The sequence below is a fragment of the Canis lupus genome, chromosome X (assembly GCF_048164855.1).
Source record: "Canis lupus baileyi chromosome X, mCanLup2.hap1, whole genome shotgun sequence".
NCBI classification, from domain to species: Eukaryota; Metazoa; Chordata; class Mammalia; order Carnivora; family Canidae; genus Canis; species Canis lupus.
Window position 1 is genome coordinate 62859546 of NC_132876.1, and position 19636 is coordinate 62879181.

The window sequence follows — 19636 nt, forward strand, 5'->3', positions numbered from 1 at the left end:
AAAAAAAAAAACAGGGATTGAATAGGTATTATGATGACACTAAATTCATATCTTTCAACATAACTCTGAATGTGAATTGGCTTAATGACCTCAATCAAAAGGCGCAGGGTTTCAGACTGGATAAAAAAAAGCAAGACCCATCTATTTGCTGTCTACAAGAGACTCATTGTAGACATAAGGACACCTACAGCCTGAAAATGAAAGACCATTTACCATTCCTATGGTCCTTAAAAGAAAGCAGGGGTAGCCATCCTTATATGAGATAAATTAAAGTTTATCCCAAAGACTGCAGTAAGAGATGAAGAGGGACACTATACCATACTGAAAGGATCTATCCAACAAGAGGCCCAAACAATCATGAATATGTATACCCCGAATCTGGAAACTGCCAAGTATATCAATCAATAAATAACCACAGTTAAGACATACTTAGATAATAATACACTTATACTTGGTGACTTGAAGATAGTGCTTTCTACAATCGACAGATCTTCTGAGCACAACATCCCCAAAGAAACAAGAGCTTTAAAGGATACACTGGATCAGATGGATTTCACAGATATTTACAGAACTTGACATCCAAATGCAACTGAATACACATTCTTCTCAAGTGCACATGGAACTTTCTCCAGAATAAACCACATCCTGGGTCACAAATCAGGTCTTAACTGATACCAAAAGATTGGGATAATCCCCTGCATATTTTCAGACCATAATGCTTTGAAACTAGAACGAAATCACAAGATGTCGTATGGAAGGATTTCAAACACGTGGAGGTTAAGGACCATCCTGCTAAAAGATGAAAGGGTCAACCAGGAAATTAGGGAAGAATTAAAAGGATTCATGGAAACTAATGAGAATGAAGATACAACTGTTCAAATTCTATGGGATACAGCAAAAGCAGTCCTCAGAGGAAATACATCGCAATGCAAGCATCCATCCAAATACTGGAAAAAACTCAAATACAAAAGCTCACCTTGCACCTAAAGGAGCTAGAAAAAAAATAGCAAATAGATCCTACACCCAGCAGAAGAAGAGAGTTAACAAAGATTCAAGAACTCAATGAAATAGAGACCAAAAGAACTGTGGAACAGATTAACAAAACCAGGAGTTGGTTCTTTGAAAGAATCAATAAGATAGATTAACAATTAGCCAGCTTTATAAAAAGAAAAAAGACTCAAATTAATAAAATCATGAATGATAAAGGAGAGATCTCCACCATTACCAAGGAAATACAAACAATGTTAACTTATTATGTGCAGCTTTTCACCAATAAAATTGGAAATCAGGGTGAAATGGACGCATTTCTGGAACCACAAACTACCAAAACTGGAACAGGAAGAAATAGAAAACCTGAACAAGCCAATAACCAGGGAGGAAATTGAGCAGTCATCAAAATCCTCCCAAGACACAAAAGTACAGGACAATATGGCTTCCCTGGGGAATTCTATCAAACTTTTAAAGAAGAAACCATACCTATTCTACTAAAGCTATTTGGAAATATATAAGGAGATGGAATACCTCCAAACTCGTTCTATGAGGCCAGCATCACCTTAATTCCAAAACCACACAAAGACCCCACCAAAAAGGAGAATTATAGACCAATATACCTGATGAACATGGATGCAAAAATTCTAAACAAGATACTAGCCAATAGGATTCAACAATATATTAAGAAGATTATTCACCATGACCAAGTGGGAATTATGCCCATGATTCAAGGATGGTTCAAGATTCATAAAGCAGTCAATGTGATTAATCATATAAACAAGAGACAAAACAAGAACCATATGATCCTCTCAATAGATACAGGGAAAGCATTTGACCAAATACAGCATCCATTCCTGATCAAAACTCTTCAGAGTGTAGGGATACAGGGAACATTCCTCAGCATCTTAAAAGCCATCCATGAAAAGCCTTCAGCAAATAATATTCTCAATGGGAAACACTGGGAGCCTTTCCCCTAATATTAGGAACAAGTCAGGGATGTCTACTCTCGCCATTGCTATTCAACATAGTACTTAAAGTCCTAGGCTCAGCAATCAGACAACAAAAAGAAATAAAAGGCATTCAAATGGGCAAAGAAGAAGTCAAACTCTTCCTCTTCGCAGATGACATGATACTGTACATAGAAAACCCAAAAGACTCCACCCCAAGATTGCTTAAACTCATACAGCAATTCGGCAGTGTGGCAGGATACAAAATCAATGCCCATAAATAAATGGCATTTCTATACAGTATCAATGAGACTGGAAAAAGAGAAATTAAGGAGTCAATCCCATTTACAATTGCACCCCAAACCATAAGATACCTTGGAATAAACCTAACCAAAGAGGGAAAGGATCTATACCATAAAATCTACAGAACTTTACCAAAGAGGGAAAGAATCTATACCTTAAAAACTACAGAACATTTCTGAAAGAAATTGAGGAAGTCACAAAGAGTTGGAAAAATATTCCATGCTCATGGATTGGAAGCATTAATATTATAAAATGTCAATGTTACCCAGGGCAATTTACACACTTAATGCAATACCTATTAAAATGCCATGTACTTTCTTCAGATAGTTGGAACAAATCATCCTAAGATTTGTGTGGAATCAGAAAAGACCCCGAATAGCCAGGAAAATATTAAAATGAAAACCATTGCTGAGGGCATCACAATGCTAGGTTGTACTACAAAGCTGTCGTCATCAAGACAGTGTGGTTCTGGCACAAAAATAGACACATTGATCAATGGGACATAATAGATAATCCAGAAGTGGACCCTCAACTTTATGGTCAACTAATGTTCGACTAAGCTGGAGAGACTATCCCCTGGAAAAAAAGACAGTCTCTTCAATAAATCGTGCTGGAAAACTGGACATCCACATGCAGAAGAATGAAACTAGACCATTCTCCTACACCCTACACAAAGATAAACTCAAAATGAATGAAAGATCTAAATGTGAGACAAGATTGCATCAGAATCCTAGAAGACAACACAGGCAACACCCTTTTTGTACCTGGCCACAGCAACTTCTTGCAAGATACATCCATGAAGGCAAGAGAAACAAAAGCAAAAATAATTTATTGGGACTTCATCTAGATAAGAAGCTTCTGCACAGCAAAAGGAACAGTCCACAAAACTAAAAGTCAACCTACGGAATGGGAGAAGATATTTGCAAATGATGTTATCAGATAGAGGGCTAGTTTCCAAGATGTATAAAGAACTTATTCAACTCAACAGCAAAGAAACAAACAATCCAATCATGAAATGGGCAAAAGACATGAACAGAAATTTCACAGAGGAAGACATAGACATGGCCAACAAGCACATGAGAAAATGTTCCGCATCACTGGCCATCAGGAAACTACAAGTCAAAATCATGCTGAGATACCACCTCACACCAGTGAGAATGGGGAAAATTAACAAGGCAGGAAACCACAAATGTTGGAGAGGATGTGGAGAAAGGGGAACCCTCTTGCACTGTGGTGGGAATGTGAACTGGTACAGCCACTCTGGAAAAGTGTGTGGAGGTTCCTCAAAGAGTTAAAAATAGAACTGCCCTACGACCCAGCAATTGCACTTCTGGGGATTTACCCCAAACATACTGATGCAGTGAAATGCCGGGACACCTGCACCCCAGTGTTTATAGCAGGAATGTCCACAATAGCCAAACTGTGGAAAGACCCTCGGTATTCATTGAAAGATTAATGGATAAAGAAGATGTGGTCTATGTATACAATGGAATATGACTCATCCATTACAAACAACAAATACCCACCATTTGCTTCAACATGCATAGAACTGTAGAGTATTATGCTGAGTGAAGTAAGTTAATCAGAGAGGACAAACATTATATGTTCTCATTCATTTGAGGAATATAAAAATTAGTGAAAGGGGATAAAGGGAAAGGAGAGAGAATGAGTGAAAATATCAGTGAGGGTGACAAAACATGACGAACACCTAATTCTGGGAAATGAACAAGAGGTAGTGGAAAGGGAAGGGGGCGGGCGGTTGGAGTGGTTGAGTGATGGGCACTGAGGGGGACACTTGGCATGATGAGCACTGGGTGTTATGCTATATGTTGGCAAATTGAACTCCAATAAATAAATAAATAAATAAATAAATAAATAAATAAATATAAATAAATAAGTAATAAAAATTGAAAACATTTGAAGGATATCATTAAGAAAGTCAAAGGCAATCTATAGATTGGGAGAAAATTTTAGCAAAGCATATTGGCTGACATAGAACTTGTATCCAGAATATAAATAACTCCTACAACACAAAATAAATAACTTTATAAACATGGAAGAATTTTCCATAAGATTTCTCTAAGAAAGATATACACATGACCAGTACACGCATGAAAAGAAACCAACATCATTAGTCATATGGGAAATACAAATATATGCCACACTGAAATACAACTTTACACACTAGAATGTCTCTAATCAAACAGACAAACAGTATCAAATGTTGATGATGTTGGAGAGACATCAGAACCTTATTTCACTACTCTTGAGAATGTAAATGGTACAGGCACTTGGTAAAAAAGTCTTGAAGTTCTTCAAAAAGTTAGATAGAATTACCATGTGACCCATGAATTCCACTTTTATCTATATACTTAAAGGAATTAAAATAATATATCCAAACTAAAGCTTATACATAAATATTCATAGCAGTATTAGTCATAATAGCCCAGGAGTGGAACCAACCCAAATGTCTGTCAACTGATGAGTGCAAAAACAAAGGTGGTATATCCATACAAAGGGCTATTATTCAACCACTAAAAGAAATGAAGTACTGATACATGATAAAGCCTAAAATAATTTTGTTAAGTGAAAGGAGTCAGTTACAAAATATTGCATATTTTGTGATACCACTTATGCTAAATGTTCAGAAAAGGCAACCTCATAGAAATAGGAAGTATATTAGTGGTTTCCAGGAGTGTGGGGGAAGAGAATAAGGAGGAGATGATTGTTGGTTGGTATGGAGTTTATTTTTGGGTGACGAAAATGTTCTGGAATTGGAATAATGGTAGCTGCGTAACCTGCAAATATACTAAAAACCACTGAATTATACCATTAAAAATGTGATTTTTTGTTTGTATGTATATTTATATGTAAAAAATATGTTTTAAGGAATAATACAGTGACTTCTTATGAACAGAGACAGTGGGCAGGATCAAATTATGCAATGTCATGCAACTTGCAAGGCAGAACTGAAGGAGGAAATCACAGGACCATCCTTTCCTACACTGAGAGTGGGAACCACTATAGTTCTGCATTGTTTTCCTCAGCCTCTTGTCCACACTGGTAGAAAGATATTCAGATAAGAGGATATGAGACTTTAGAATTGGAATCAATAACAATGTGGAAATGTTTTTGTTCTCACTCTTAATCCTTTGCCCCCTTCACTTCATATTTAAATCAGTGAGGACACACATTTTTCTAACAGTCTGACTCAATTTAAAGCCCACACAAGATAACAAGAATTGTTTATTTATAGTAACATTTGGCTTTTGCTAAGATCTAAATAAGGAAACTTGCCCATCCATCTTATTCACTGACCATAACCCTGAATAACTTCCAATTATTTTCATAAATCAAAGCATGATGAGTATTTACTCCATTAATCATATTAGAAATATTTGACCTAAATGCTGAGAGTAATTCAGTTTTTGTATATTTTTTATTGGAGTTCAATTTGACACCATATAACATAACACCCAGTGCTCATCCTGTCAAGTACCCCCCCTCAGTGCCTATCACCCAGTCACCCAACCAACATCCACCTCCCCTTCCACTACCCCTTGTTCCTTTCCTTTCCCAGAGTTAGGAGTCTCCCAAGGCTCCCATGTTCTGTCACCGTCTCTGATATTTCCCATTCATTTTTCCCCTATTCCTATAATCCCTCTCACTATTTTTTATATTCCCCGAATGAATCAGATCATATAATGTTTGTCCTTCTCCGATTGACTTACTTCACTCAGCATAATACCCTCCAGTTCTATCTACAATGAAGCAAATGGTGGGTATTTGTCATTTCTATTGGCTGAGTAATATTCCATTGTATATATAGACCACATCTTCTTGATCCCTTAATCTTTTGATGGACAACAAAGTTCTTTCCACAGTTTGGCTATTGTGGACATTGCTGTTATAAACATCGGGGAGCAGGTGTACTGTTGTTTCACTGCATCTGTATCTTTGGGTTAAATCCCCAGCATTCCAATTGCTGGGTCATAGGGCAGTTCATTTTTTAACTCTTTGAGGAACCTCCACACAGTTTTCCAGAGTGGCTGCACCAGTTCACATTCCCACCAACAGTGAAAGAGGGTTCCCCTTTCTCCACATCTTCTCCAAAACTTGTTATTTCCTGTCTTGTTAATCTTCACCATTCTCACTGGTGTGAGGTGGTATCTCATTGTGGTTTCCTAGGTGGCTTTTAAGATGCTAAGGAACTTTCCCTGTATCCCTACATTCTATTGTATTTCCCTGATGGCAAGTGATGTAGAGCATTTTCTCATGTGCTTGTTGGCCTTGTCTATGTCTTCTTCGGTGAAATTTCTGCTCATGTCTTTTGCCCATTTCATGATTGAATTGTTCATTTCTTTGCTGTTGAGTTTTAAAAGTTTCTTATAGATCTTGGATACTAGCACTTTATCTGATAGGTCATATGAAAATATCTTCTCCCATTCTGTAGGTTGTCTTTTAGTTTTGTTGACTGTTTCTTTTGCTGTGCAGAAGCTTTTAATCTTTATTAAGTCCAAATAATTCTTTTGCTTTTGTTTCCCTTGCCTTCCTAGATGTATCTTACAACCAGTTACTATGGCTAAGTTTAAAAAGGGTGTTGTCTGCGATCTCCTCTAGGATTTTGATGGATACTTGTCTCACATTTAGATCTTACATACATTTTGAGTTTATCTTTGTGCATGGCATAACAGAATGCTCTATTTTCATTCTACTGCACGTTGCAGTCCAATTTGCCTAGCACCATTTATTAAAGAGACTGTCCATTGTTCAGTGGATAGTCTTTCCTACTTTGTCGAAGAGTAGTTGACCTTAGAGTTGAGGGCCCATTTCTGGATTCTCTGTTTTGTTCCATTGGTCTATGTGTCTGTTTTTGTGCCAGGACCACACTGTCTTGATGATCACAGCTTTGTGGTACAACTTGAAACCCGGCATTATGATGCCCCCGGCTCTGGTTTTCTTTTATATTCCCCTGGCTAATCAGGGTCTTTTATGATTCCACACAAATCTTTTTTTTTTTATTCCACACAAATCTTAAGATGACTTGTTCCAACTTTCTGAAGAATGTAAAAGGTATCTTGATAGGGATTGCATTGAATGTGTACATTGTCCTGGGTAACATTGACATTTTCACAATATTAATTCTTACAGTCCATGAGCATGGAATATTTTTCCAACTCTTTGTCTCTTCCTCAGTAACTTTCAGAAGTGTTCTATAGTTTTTAAGGTATAGATCCTTTACCGATTTGGTTGGGATTATTCCTAGGCATCTTATGCTTTTGAGTGCAATTGCAAATGGGACTGACTCCTTAATTTCTCTTTCTTGATTCTCATTGTTAGTGTATAGAAATGCCACTGACTTCTGGGCATTGATTTTGTATCTTGCTACACTGCTGAATTGCTGTATGAGTTCTAGCAATCTTGGGGTGGAGTCTTTTGGGTTTTTTACGTACAGTATCATGTCATCTGTGAAGAGGGAGAGTTTGACTTCTTCTTTGCCAATGTGAATGCCTTTTATTTATTTTTGTTGCCTGATTTATGAGCCTAGGACTTCTAGTACTGTGTTGAATAGCAGTGGTGAGAGTGGACATCCCTGTCATGTTCCTGATTTTAGGGGAAAGTCTCTCATTGTTTCCCCATTGAGAATTATATTTGCTGTGGGCTTTTCATAGATGGCTTTTAAGATGTTGAGGAATGTTCCCTCTTTCCCTATACTCTGAAGTATGTTGATCCAGAATGGATGCTGTATTTGGTCAAAGGCTTTCTCTGCATCTATTGAGAGGATCATATGGTTCTTGTTTTTTTCTCTTGTTGATATGATCTATCATGTTGATTGCTTTGCAAGTGTTGAACAAGCCTTGCATCCAGGGGATAAATCCCACTTGGTCATGGTGAATAATCTTTTTAATGTACAGGCTGGATGGTATTGTTTAGTAACTTGTTGAGAATTTTTGCCTCTGTGTTCATCAGGGATATTGGTCTATGATTCTCCTTTTTTTGTGGGTTCTTTGTCTGGTTTTGGAATGAAGGTGATGCTGGCATTATAAAAGTAGTTTGGAAGTATTCTATCACTTTCTATCTTTCAGAACAGCTTTAGTATAATAGGTATGGTTTCTTCTTTAAACGTTTGATAGAATTCCCCTGAGAAGTTATCTGGCCCTGGACTTTTCTTTCTTGGGAGGTTTTTGATGACTGCTTCAATTTTTCTCCCTGGTTATTGCCTTTTCAGGCTTTTTATTTCTTCCTGTTCCATTTTTTCTATTTTATGGTTCAGCAGAAATGCGTCCATTTCTTCTAGATTGCCTGATTTGTTGACATATAGCTGCTCGTAATACGTTTTTAAAATTGTTTGTATTTCCTTGGTATTGGTTGTGATCTCTCATTTTCATTCGCGATTTTATTAATTTCCATCTGTTCTCTATTGTTTTTATAAGGCTGGCTAATGGTTTATCTATATTATTAATTCTTTCATGGAACCAGCTCCTGGTTTTTTTGACCTGTTTTACAATCCTTATGGTCTCTATGTCATTCAGTTCTGCTCGAATCTTTATTAACTATCTCCTTCTCCTTGGTGTATGTTTTATTTGCTGTTTTTTCTCCAGTTCCTTTAGGTCCACTGTTAGCTTGTGTATATGAGTTCTTTTCCAATTTTTTGAGGAATACTTGTATTGCGATGTATTTCCCTCTTGGGACTGCTTTTGCTGAATCCCAAAGATTTTGAATGGTTATGGCTTCATTTCCATTAGTTTCCATAAACCTTTAATTATTCTCTAATTTCCTGGTTGACCCATGCAGGATGCTCATTTACCTCCACGTGTTTGACTTTCTTCCAATTTTTTTCTTGTGATTTAGTTCAAGTTTCAAAGCATAATGGTCTGAAAATATGCAGCGGACAATCCCAATCTTCTGGTATCGGTTAAGACCTGATTTGTGGCCCAGTATGTGGTCAATTCTGGAGAAAGTTCCATGTGCACTTGAGAAGAATGTGTATTCAGTTGCATTTGGATGTAAAGTTCTGTAAATATTTGTGAAATCAATGTTGTCCAGTGTGTCATTTAAAGCACTTATCTATTTATAGATGCTGTGCTTAGAACATCTGTGACTTGCAGAAAGTGCTGTGTTGACGTCTCCCAATATTAACGCATTATTATCTAAGTATGTCTTTACTTTGGTTATTAATTGATTCATGTACTTGGCAGCTCCCACATTAGGCGTATAAATATTCATGAACATTAGGTCATCATGTTGGATAGATCCTTTAAGTATGATATAGTGTCCCTCTTCATCTCTTACTACAGTCTTTGGGATAAACTTTAATTCATCTGATATGAGAATTGCTACTCCAGTTTTCTTTTGAGGACATTTTGAATGGTAAATGATTCTCCACCCTGTCATTTTCAGGTTGGAAGTGTCCTTAGATCTAAAATGCATCTCTTGTAGACAGCAAATTATGGGTTTGCTTTTTATCTTTCTTATCTTTATCACACCCTTTCTTGCCTGCGAGGTCTCCGTGGAGAGGTCTACTGTTAAACTATTATTTCTCCCCATATGAGTTAGCGATCTCTTGTCTTTTGATGCTTTAAGGATTTTCTCTTTATCTTTGGAATTTGCAAGTTTCACAATTAAATTTCAAAGTGTTGAATGGTTTTTATTGATTTTAGGGGGAGACCTCTCTATCTCTTAGATCTGAATGCCTGTTTCCCTCCCCAGATTAGGGTAGTTCTCACCTATGATTTGTTCTAATATGATTTCTGGCCTTCTGTTCCTCTTAGTGCTCTCTGTAACCCCAATTATACATAGATTTTTCCTTCTGAGGTTGTCATTTATTTCCCTTAACCTTTCCTTATGGTCTTTTAATTGTTTTTCTCTTTTTTCTTCACCTTCCTTCCTTGCCATCAACTTGTCTTGTCGCTCACTCTTTCTTCTACCTTATTTACCCTTGTAGTTAGGACCTCCAGTTTGGATTGCATCTTATTTAATTTATTTTTAATTTCGGCCTGATTAGATCTGAATTCTACAGCCATGAAGTCTCTTGAATCCTCTATGCTTTTTTCCAGAGCCACCAGTAGCTTTATAATAGTCCTTCTGAATTGGCATTCTGACATCAAATTGTAATCCAAATTCTTTAAGTGTGTGGCAGAGAGTCCTGTTTCTGATTCTTTCTTTTGTGGTGAGTTCTTCTTTCTAGTCATTTTGCTTAGTGCAGAGTGGCTAAAAACAAGTTGTCCTTGATAGAAGTGCGAACTGTATTCACTGTAGCGTTGCAGCTGTTCTCTCTTTAAATCTCAGGCCGAACTGGTAGGATTTCAGGATGATTTGAAAGTTATCTAGGTAAGTTCGTGGAGACAGGTGACTTGGGGATCCTACCTTCAGCCTTGTTGCCCCGCCCCCTCCCATTTGTATATTTGGATCAATATCCAAACTATCTCTACTCATTTTATTTCAAAATCATATTTCTGCTTGGGAAAATTTGTTTTTCCCCTGTCCGTCTAGCTGGTCTTCTGGGGGAGGGACCTGTTGTGCTGATTTTCAGGTGTTAGCACTTGGGGGAGCTGCTCTGCCCCCTGCCTGGTGCAGGGCTCAGTGAGTAATGTTTATCCTGTTCATCTGGTGAGGCCACTGTGAGGCTCAGTGGGGGTTGTTTACCCTGTGAGGCCCCAGGAGGAACAATCACAGTGGCGTGGCCAGCTATGGAGCCCTGGATTCAGCTCCTGCAGTAACTACAGAGCTCTCAGTCTGTAGGGGCCTGGATGCTCCCGGGGCGGGGCCGCTGATCTGCTCAGCTTGGGGCAAGAGCGTCCTTGCTGTCCTGTGGCCTCCTGGCCTCTGCCTGTCCCGGGGGGAGGTCGGATCGTGGGCTGTGTCCCCGGCGCCCTGTGCACCCAGGCCTGTGCTGTTGGATTCGCTCCCAGCCGGGCAGCCCCCTCCACACGGAGCCGCCGCTTGAGCCCCTCAGAGCTGCTCCCGAGCCGCGCAGCCCCCTCTGCGCGGAGCCTCTTCCTCTGCCGGAGCCGCCTCCGAGCTGCTCCCGGGTCCAGCCGTGCATGCGCTGCAGCCCTTTAGGGAGCACGGTGCACTCTCCCCGGGGCGCAGGTGCCTGTTAGTGTACCAGGGAGCCTGAGGGCATCCCCGCCCCTCCTGGGGTTGGAGGGATTTTATACATAGGTTTTCTTTCTTCCCACCTTTATTCTTTCCTCCTTTCCTTCCTTCCTTTCTTTTTTTTTCTTTTCTTCTTTTTGTTCTTAATTAATTACCAGGGTATAATTTAGTGATTAATCAGTCACATATAATATCCAACACTAATTACATCAAATGCCCTTTTTAATACCGGTCATTCAATTACCACTTTCCATCACCCATCTTCCCTCCAGCAACCTTCAGTTTATTTCCTAAAGTTCAGTGTCTCTTACGGTTTGCCTCCCTCTATTTTCATCTAATTTGATTTTTTCTTTCCTTCCCTTATGTTCATCGGTTTTGTTTCTTAGGTTCCACATATGAGTGAAATAATATAGTATTTGTCTTTCTCTGACTGATTTATTTCGCTAAGCATAATACCCTCTAGTTCAATCCACATCATTGCAAATGGCAAGATTTCATTTTTTCGATGGCTGAGTAATATTCCATTATATACATGATCATCTATTATAATGATATCTAGATGATATTAGATCTCTATCCATATATCATACCATATCATACCATCTTTATCCATTCCTCTGTCAAAGGACATCTGGGTCTTTACCATATTTTGGCTATCATGGCTAATGGCAAGATGGTTTATAGTTATTGCTGCTACAAACATTTGAGTGCAAGTCCCCTTTGAGTCACTGTGTTGTTATCCCTAGGATAACTAACTAGTAATGCAATTGCTGTTAGCTCTGTTTTTAACATTGTGAAGAACCTCCATACTGTTTTTCAGAGTGGCTGCCCCAATTAGCATTGCCACTAATAGTTTAAAGGGTTGCTTTTTCTCCACATCCTTGCCAACATCTGTTGTTTCCTGGGTTTTTAATTTTAGCCATTCTAACTGGTGTGAGGCTTTATCTTATGATGGTTTTTATTTAGATTTCTCTGATACCAAGTGATGTGGAGCATTTTTTCATGTGCTTGTTGACCACTTGTACTCCTTCTTTGGAGAAATATCTGTTCATGTCTTCTGCCCATTACTTGACTGGACTTTTTGCTTTATGAGGGTTGAGTATGATAAGTTCTTTATAGATTTTGGATACTGGCCCTCTTTCTGATATGCCATTTTCAAATATCTTCTCCCATTTCATGAGTCGTGTTTTAGATTTATTGCCTGCTTCCTTCCTTCACTGTGCAAAAGCTTTTGTTCTTGACGAAGTTCCAATAGTTCATTTTTGTTGGTTTCTCTTGCCTTAACCAATATACAAGCGAATAGGAACTGACAGCACATTCAAAGGATTATTCACCATAACCAAGTGGGATTAATTCCTGGAATGCAAGGGTGGTTCAACAACCACATATCAGTCAATGTGATACACCACATTATTAAAAAGGGGACAAGAACCAAGAACATGATCAATTCAATAGATACAGAAAAAGCATTTGACAAAATATAGCACCTCTTGGGCAGCCCGGGTGGCTCAGCGGTTTAGCGCCACCTTCAGCCCAGGGCGTGATCCTGGAGACCCAGGATCAAGTCCCACATCAGGCTTCCTACATGGAGCCTACTCCTCCCTCTGCCTGTGTCTCTGCCTCTCCCTCTCTGCATGTGTGTGTGAAAAATAAATAATTTTTTTTAAAAAAAATAGCACCTCTTTTTTTTATTGGAGTTCAATTTGCCAACATATAGCATAATACCCAGTGCTCATCCTGCCAAGTACCCCCCTCAGTGCCCATCACCCAGTCACCCCATAACCCTGCCCACCTCCCTTTCCACTACCCCTTTTTCATTTCTGAGAGTTAGGAACCTCTCATGTTTTGACACCATCACTTATATTTTCACTCATTTCCCCTTTATTCCCTTCCACTATTTTTTATATTCCCCAAAAGAATGAGACCATATAATATTTGTTCTTCTCCGATTGACTTATTACACTAAGGATAATTCCTTCCAGTTCCATCCACATTGAGGCAAAAAGTGGGTATTTGTAATTTCTAATGGCTGAGTAATATGCCATTGTATACATAGACCACATTTTCTTTATCCATTCATCTTTTGATGGACATGGAGGTTCCTTTCACACTTTGGCTATTGTGGACATTGCTGCTATAAACATTGGGGTGCAGGTGCTCCAGTACTCACTATATCTGTATCTTTGGGGTAAACCCCAGCAGTGCAATTGCTAGGATATAGGGCATTTCTATTTTTAACTTTTTGAGGAATCTCCACAAAGTTTTCCACAGTGGCTGTACCAGTTCACGTTCCCACCAATAGTGCAAGAGGGTTCCCCTTTCTCCACAGCCTCTCCAAAATTTGTTGTTTCCTGTCTTGTTAATTTTCACCATTCTCACTGGTGTTAGGTGGTATCTCAGTGTGGTTTGGATTTGTATTTCCCTGATGGCTAGTAATGCGGAGCATTTTCTCATATGCTTGGTAGCCATGATATGTCTTCCCCTGAGAAATTTCTGTTCATGTCTTTTGTCCATTTCATGATTAGATTGCTTGTTTCTTTGCTGTTGAGTTGAATAAGTTCTTTATAGATCTCGGATACTAGCCCTTTATCTGATAGGTCATTTGCAAATATCTTCCCCATTCTGTAAGTTGTCTTTTAACTCTGTTGACTGTTTCCTTTGCTGTGCAAAAGCTTTTTATCTTGATTAAGTCCGAATAATTCATTTTTGCTTTGGTTTCCCTTGACTTCATAGTTGTATCTTGCAAGAAGTGGCAATGGCCATGTTGAAAAAGGGTGTTGCCTGTGTTCTCCTCTAGGATTCTTATGGATTATTATCTCCTATTTAGATCTTTCATCCATTTTGAGTTTATCTTTGTGTCTGGTGTAAGAGAATGGTCTACTTTCATGCTTCTGCATGTGAATGGCCAATTTTTCCAGCACCATTTAGTGAAGAGACTGTCCTTTTTCCAGTGGATAGTTTTTCCTGCTTTGTCGAATATTAGTTGACCATAGTTGAGGGTCCACTTCTGGATTTCTATTCTGCTCCACTGATATATGTGTCTGTTTTTGTGCCAGTGCCACACTGTCTTGATGACCACAGCTTTGTAGAACAACCTGAAATCTGGCATTGTGATACCCCCGGCTCTGGTTTTCTTTTTTAATATTCCCCTGGATATTCAGGTCTTTTCTGATTGCACACAAATCTTAAGATGATTTGTTCCAACTCTCTGAAGAAAGTCCATGGTATTTTGATAGGGATTGCATTAAATGTGTACATTGCCCTGGGTAACATTGACATTTTCACAATATTAACTTCCAATCCATGAGCATGGGATATTTTTCCATCCCTTCCTCAATTTCTTTCAGAAGTGTCCTGTAGTTTTTAGCCCATAGAATATTTACGTATTTGATTAGTTTTATTCCTAGGTATCTTATGCTATTGGGTGCAATTATAAATGGGATTAACTCCTTAATTTCTCTTTCTTCATTCTAATTGATAGTGTATAGAAATTCCACTTATTTCTGGGGACTGACATTGTATCCTGCCACACAGCAGAATTGCTGAATGAGTTCTAGCCATCTTGGGGTGGAGTCTTTTGTGTTTTCTAGGTACAGTATCAAGTCATCTGCGAAGAGGGAGAATTTGACTTCTTCTTTGCCAATTTGAATGCCTTTTTTTTTTTTGCCTGATTGCGGATGCTAGGACTTCTGGTACTATGTTGAATAGCAGTGGTGAGAGTGAACATCCCTGTCGTTTTCCTGATTCTAGAGGAAAAGCTCCCAGTGTTTCCCCATTGAGAATGATATTTGCTGTGGACTTTTCGTAGATGGCTTTTAAGATACTGAGGAATGTTCCCTCTTTCCCTACACTCTGAAGAGTTTTAATCAGGAATGGATGCTGTATTTGGTCAAAGGCTTTCTCTGCATCCATTGAGAGGATCATATGGTTCTCGTTTTTTCTCTTGTTGATATGATCTATCACATTGTTTGCTTTACGAGTGTTGAACCAGCCTTGCAACCTGGGGATAAATCCCTCTTGGTCATGGTGAATAATCTTCTTAATGTATTGTTGGATCCTATTGGTTAGAATCTTGTTGAGAATTTTTTGCATCCATGTTCATCAGGGATATTTGTCTATAATTCTCCTTTTTGGTGGGGTCTTTGGTTTTGGAATTAAGGTGATGCTGGCCTCATAGAATGAGGTTGGAAGTATTCCATCTCTTTCTATCTTTCAGAAAAGCGTCAGTAGAATATGTATTGTTTCTTCTTAAACATTTGATAGAATCCCCTGGGAAGCCATCTGGCCCTAGACTTTTGTGTCTTGGGAGGATTTTGATGACTGCTTCAATTTCCAATCAGAGTATCGGCCTGTTCAATTTTGCTATTTCTTCCTATGCAGTTTTGGTAGTTTGTGGTTTTCTAGAAATGCATCCATTTCTTCCACATTGCCTAATTTATTGGCCTATGGCTGTTCATAATAAGTTTTTAAAACCGTTTGTATTTCCATGGTATTGGTGGTGATCTCTCCTTTCTCATTCATGATTTTATTAATTTGAGTCTTTTCTCTCTTCTTTTTAATAAGGCTGGCTAATGGTTTATCTATATTATGAATTCATTCAAAGAACCAACTCCTGGTTTTGTTGACCTGTTCCACAGTTTTTCTGCTCTCTATTTCATTGAGTTCTGCTTGAATCTTTATTAACTCTCTTCTTCTCCTGGGGGTAAGATCTATTTTCTCTTCTTTCTCCAGCTCCTTTAGGCGCAAGGTTAGCTTTTCTATTTGAGTGCTTTCCAGTTTTTGGATGGATGCTGTATTGCGATGTGTTTCCCCCTCAGCACTGCTTTAGCTGTATCCCAAAGATTTTGAACCTTTGTATCTTCATTTTCATTAGTTTCCATGAATCTTTTTAATTCTTCTCAAATTTCCTGGTTGACTCTTTCATCTTTTAGAAGGATGGTCCTTAACCTCCACGTGTTTGAATTTCTTCAAAACTTCTTCTTGTTATTTGGTTCTAGTTTCAAAGCATTATGATCTGAAAATATGCAAGGGACTATCCCAATCTTTTGGCATCTGTTAAGACCTGATTTGTGACCCAGAATGTGGTCTATTCTGGAGAAAGTTCCATGTGCACTTGAGAAGAATGTGTATTCAGTTGTGTTTGGATGTAAAGTCCTGTAAATATCAGTGAAATCCATCTGGTCCAGTGTATCATTTAACACTCGTTTCCTTGGAGATATTGTGCCTAGAAAATCTGTCAATTACAGGAAGCACCGTGTTCACATCTCCCAGTATAAGTGTATTATTATCTAAGTATGTCTTTCCTTTGGTTATTAATTGTTTGATATACTTGGCAGCTCCCCCATTAGGGGCATAAATATTCATGATATTTAGGTCCTCTTGTGAAAAGATTCTTTAAGTATGATATAGTGTCCCTCTTCATCTCTTATGACAGTCTTTGGGATAAACTTTAATTTATCTGATATGAGGATGGCTACCCCTGCTTCCTTTTGAGGACCATTTGAAAGGTAAATTGTTCTCCAACCTTTCATTTTCAGGCTGTAGGTGGTCTTAGGTCTTAAACGTGTCTCTTTTAGACAGCAAAGAGATGGGTGTTTCTTTTTCATCCAGTCTGAAACCCTATGTCCTTTGATGTGATCATTAAGCTCATTCATATTCAGAGTTCCTATTGAAAGATACAAATTTAGCGTCATTATAATACCTATTCAGTCACTGTTTTTATGGCTTATTTCTTTGGGCTTCCTCTTTCTTTTACAAAGTCCCCATTAATATTTCTTGCAGAGCTGGCTTGGTGTCCCATATTCTTTCCGTTTCTGCCTATCTTGGAAGCTCTTTTATTGCTCCTTCTATTCTGCATAAGCCTTGCTGGACAGAGTTTTATTCACTGCATATTCCTCTCATTTAGGATCTTGAATATATCCTGCCAACCTTTCTGGCCTGCAGGTCTCTGTGGAGAGGTCTGCTGTTAATCTAGTAGTTCTCCCCATATCAGTTAGCGATCTCCTGTCTCTTGCTGCTGTAAGGATTTTCTCTTTATCTCTTGGATTTGCAAGTTTCATTATGAAATGTCCGGGTGTTGGGCAGACCCGGTGGCGCAGCGATTGGGTGCCTCCTGCAGCCTGGGGTGTGATCCTGGAAACCCGGGATCGAGTCCTCTGTTGGGCTTCCTGCATGGAGCCTGCTTCTCCCTCTGCCTGTGTCTCTGCCTTTCTCTCTCTCTCTCTCTCTCTGAATAAATAAATAAATCTTAAAAAATAAAGAAATGTCTGAGTGTTGAACGGTTTTTATTGATTTTAGGGTTTTTTTTTCTCTATCTCCTGGAGCTGAATGCCGGATTTCCGACCCAAGCTAGGGAATTTCTCAGCTATGATTTGTTCAAATACACACTCTGGTCCTCTGTCCCTTTTGGTGTCCTCTGGCACCCCAATTAAACGTAGATTGTTCCTTCTGAGGCTGTCATTCATTTCCCTTAATCTTTCCTCATGATCTTTTATTTGTTTTTCTCTTTTTTCCTCAGCTTCCTTCCTTGCCATCAACCTGTCTTCTATGTCACTCGCTTGATCTTCTACCTCATTAACCCTTGTCGTTAGGGCCTCCAGTTTGGAGTGCATCTTATTTAATTGATTTTTAATTTCGGCCTGATTAGATCTAAATTCTGCAGTCATGAAGTCTCTTGAATATTTTATGCTTTTTTTTCCAGAGCCACCAGTAGCTTTATAATTGTGCTTCTGAATTGGCTATCTGACATCAAATTTTAATCCAAATTCTGTAAATCTGGGAGAGAGTACTGTTTTTGATTCTTTCTTTTGTGATGAGTTCTTTCTAGTCATTTTGCTCAGTGCAGAGTGGCCTAAAACAAGTTGTACGGGAAAGAGGAAGGAAAAATGGGGAAAAAGGGGGAAACAAACAAACACAAATCAAAAAAACAAGGAGGGGTATACTCTGATTCTATATACTGTAAGTCCCTCTACTTCCCCTGGAGCTTTCCTGTGCTGCTTGGTTAAGAACTTGCTCTTCCCTGTCCTTCCAGATGGTCTTCAGGGGAGAGGGGACTTCTGTGCTGATTCTCAGGTGTGTGCACCTGGGGAATCTGCTCTGCCCCTGCCAGGTACAAGGTTCAGTGGAGCTCTTTATCCTGTGAGGCGCTGGCTCCCTGGGTGCCCCACTCAGTCCCAGGAACAAGGTGACACCAGGTGGAACAACAACTTGGTGTCGGCCAGCTCTCCAGCCCTGCAGTCAGCGCCTGCAGTAACTACTGCAGTCCCCCAGTCAGCAGGGGCCTGGATGCTCTGGGGGCGGGGGTGCTGATCTGCACAGCTCAGGTCTGCCCAGGAGCAGGAGTGTCCTTGCTGTCCTATGTCCTCCTGACTTCACCTGTCCCAAGGGGAGCTCCAGATACTGGGGTGTGTCCCCCATAGTCTTGGGCTGTGGGGCTTGCGCCACTGTAATAGAGCTCCCAGAGCAACGCAGCCTCCTCCCTGTGGATCTGCCGCCTTAGCTTTTCCCGGGGCCATGCAGCCGGATCTGTGCAGAACCGCTAACAGGGCTGTGCCCAGGGCCCTGTAGGGTGTGCACTCCAGCCAACTTTGGTGCTCAGGCCGCAGTGTGTGGTGTGCTTTCCCCCAGGGTGCACTTCCTCTGTTAGTGACCCCGAGAACCTGGGGGGTCCACTGCCCAGATCAACAAAACCATGATTGATTCTTTGAAAGAATTAGTAAGATAAATAAACCATTAGCCAGCCTTATTAAAAAGAAAAAAGATTCAAATTAATGAAATCACAAATGAAAAAGGAGAGATCACCACCAATACCAAGGAAATAAAAAGATTTTAAAAACATGTTATGAGCACTATACGCCAATGAATTAGGCAATCTAGAAGAAATGGACACATTTCTGGAAAACCATAAATTATCAAAACTGGAACAGGAAAAAATGGAAAACCTGAACAGGCCATAAATCAAGGAGAAAATTGAAGCAGTCATCGAAAACCTCCCAAAACACAAAAGTCCAGGGGCAGATGGCTTCCCAGAGGAATTCTATTAAATGTTTAAAGAAGAAACAATACCTATTCTTCTAAAGCTGTTCTGAAAGACAGAAAGGGATGGAATACTTCCATAGTCGTTCTATGAGGCCAGCATCACCTAAATTCCAAAACCAGACACAGACCCCACCAAAAAGGAGAATTATAGACCAATATCCCTGATGAACACAGATGCAGAAATTCTCAACAAGATACTAGCCAGTAGGATCCAACAATACATTAAGAACCTTATTCACCATGACCAAGTGGGATTTATT